A 2,508-nucleotide genomic window follows, 5' to 3' on the forward strand; every position below is an offset into this window, starting at 1 on the left:
TGGAGCATCAGAAAATGTTTAATGGGGGGGATGTTTAAAATCATAAAGAAACTGTCATGTTGGAATAGAAATTATGTTTTAGTTTATGTTTGTTGAAAGAAATCAATACTGATACTTATGTATTCATTTATCACAAGTTATATCATCATCATCATCATCATCATCATCATCATCATCATCATCATCATCACAATAATAAGCAGTTATTGCTCATCACAGCCTTCACAATTTCCTGATATTTTGCAGCCAAAAAGTTTTCTTCCACCTCAGGATGTAATCCTTTGTGATCAAAATATCTAAAACACCTTCTACTTTATTTTCAACAGGTCAGAAACGGTCCCAGACACACGGGAATATATGGAGGAATCATCTTTCAACAATAATGTATTTACCTGTGCAAATAAATAACAGATTTATTTTACCCATATGTCAAATAAAGCATTTATTTAATGATCCTGTGAAGTTAATTGTGCCTATATATCTGGTAAATCTTTAAAAACTTTTCTTTTTTACTAGACAAAGTTATTTTAGGTCCCTTCAGACATACTGGACATGTTTCAGTGTATTACCACAAGAGACATAAAATAACAGTGTCTATTAAAAAAGACAAGTTTTTAAGAGCATATTTTTAAGATGTTTTTGTTTTGCATGTCTAGCACTGACCCAGCGATTTATCATGATTCCTAATGTAAGTTTGTTTTGTAATTGATCAAAAGATAATTCAGTAATGTTCAATGATAAAGTGATGCTTTAGTTCTAATGAGCAGTTACAAAAAACTAAAACCATTTAACACTTTATTGAAGAATATTTACCAAAATTATAATCGAAATATTAATTTAAATAGGTAAATGTTTTGTACATGGCAAGACAGTATTAAAAATGTATAGCCTCAAGGGAATAAATCCACTGTAGTGTCCATGAAGATGTTTAAAACAGTTCTTGAATTCCACACTCAGCAGCCTGCTCTGAAAAGCACAAACTGCCTGTTGTCTTCAGCATCATCTGTAAGCTCAGCTACAGATCCTCCTGGCCAGAAACAAGACTCCTGCCTGCAGAATAVATGGTTTGATGAGTGGAAGGTAGGGTTGAGATGCAGATGTCCTGCTGAGGTTCTCAGGAGCTGAACCCACGCTGCTGCATCTCCCACGTGACCTGCATGCTGCTCCATCAGCTGTAGATGATGATTGTCAAAAATGAGCTGCATAGCATAAAGATAAAATATCACACTGTGCAAAGCAAGAGCTGAAAAATACTAATACACAGGCTTGTCATGTTGCTGAAATCCTAAAATGGTTCTGAATTCCGGTCTTCATGACCCACTATCCTGCAGGTTTTAGATGTTTCCCTGCTCTTCAGCAGGTCTTTAAGTTCTGCAGAAGCCTGTCAATCACTCATTCATTTAAATCACGTGTTCCAAAGCAGGGAAACAYCTAAAACATGCAGGATAGTGGGTCATGAGGACCGGAATTCAGAACCACTGCAATTACACAATGCTAATCTGCAGCTTCGGTGTTGTGTTAGCTTGATAGCTATTTATAACTTATAGAAAGAGTGCAACATAATTTACATGTAACGTTATGACAAAAGGAGCACTTGTGTAGATAAAGTATGGGCAAGACATGATAGTTAAAAAATATATTGTTGATGGTTTGTTCTTACCTGTGAGGGCAGCTTAGCTCTGAGCTCTGTGTGTTAAGATGGCTCACCTCCTGTTTACAATTGTGCAGTTCTGACTCTGGGCCCTGCTGTGGGGGAGGAGCTTAGGAAGGGGAGCTGAGAGCAGGGGGAGGGACATGAAGGTTGCATCTGTTCAAAATTTTTCTAAGTTTTTGGGTTTTTAAGAAACTACATACAGCAGCTTTAACAGGAGTTCCAGTCTCAGAATTTCTGGTTCGAGTTTCCTGATTTTGTGACAATTAAAGCTCTCGAGCACATACCTTCGGCTGAACTTGGTGAGTGAAATACAGAAATGGACCAATTTTGTATTTTTCTGTGGTTTCCATAGTGAATCAGGATGTTGGAGCTCCACTGATGGAACTACAAATCCAGTATTCAAGTTCAAAAGTTAACTCTGAGTTTAGATAGATAGATACAGATATCTTGAGTCATCCTCAACACTTAATCTGACGGCCAACACAGCTCGTGAAACCTCACAGTAATGCGGAGAAGCAGTCATGTCATTTACAAGGTTTTACCAAAACAACTTTAGATTTGTTTTTCTCTTAAAATAAGAAAATCTTAGTTTTAAACTCTGGCAAGCTGACAGGCCCTATGCATTAAATGTGACTGTTTTCACTTTCATCTGGCTTCTCTGCCTCAGTGTTTGCTTTTTAGATCCAAACAGAGTAAACATCCTTTTTAGAAACCACATAAATAATGACAAAATATCTACTTATTTAGTGTTTGTTCTGATTATTAAACAAAATTTAATAACCATTACTGGCAGCCATCGTAATCAACAAAGTGTCATTTTTGATGCAGAGTTGCACTTCTCGTCTTGTGAAGGT

At 36.6% G+C, this 2,508-nt stretch overlaps 1 long non-coding RNA gene across 2 annotated transcripts; it reads right to left on the reverse strand.

The window, feature by feature from the left end:
• Positions 1–658: 658 nt before the first annotated feature.
• On the reverse strand, positions 659–1,733 carry LOC106513357 (uncharacterized). Of its 2 annotated transcripts, none has more exons than XR_001309774.1 (2): positions 1,661–1,733; positions 659–1,199 (listed from the first exon to the last, which is right to left on the reverse strand). It is a non-coding gene; the product is annotated as an uncharacterized LOC106513357 (long non-coding RNA). The 2 variants fall into 2 exon arrangements; XR_001309775.1 differs by having other exon boundaries at positions 659–1,172; positions 1,661–1,726.
• Positions 1,734–2,508: the final 775 nt, after the last annotated feature.

Source organism: Austrofundulus limnaeus, unplaced genomic scaffold (genome assembly GCF_001266775.1).
Source record: "Austrofundulus limnaeus strain Quisiro unplaced genomic scaffold, Austrofundulus_limnaeus-1.0 Scaffold12, whole genome shotgun sequence".
NCBI classification, from domain to species: Eukaryota; Metazoa; Chordata; class Actinopteri; order Cyprinodontiformes; family Rivulidae; genus Austrofundulus; species Austrofundulus limnaeus.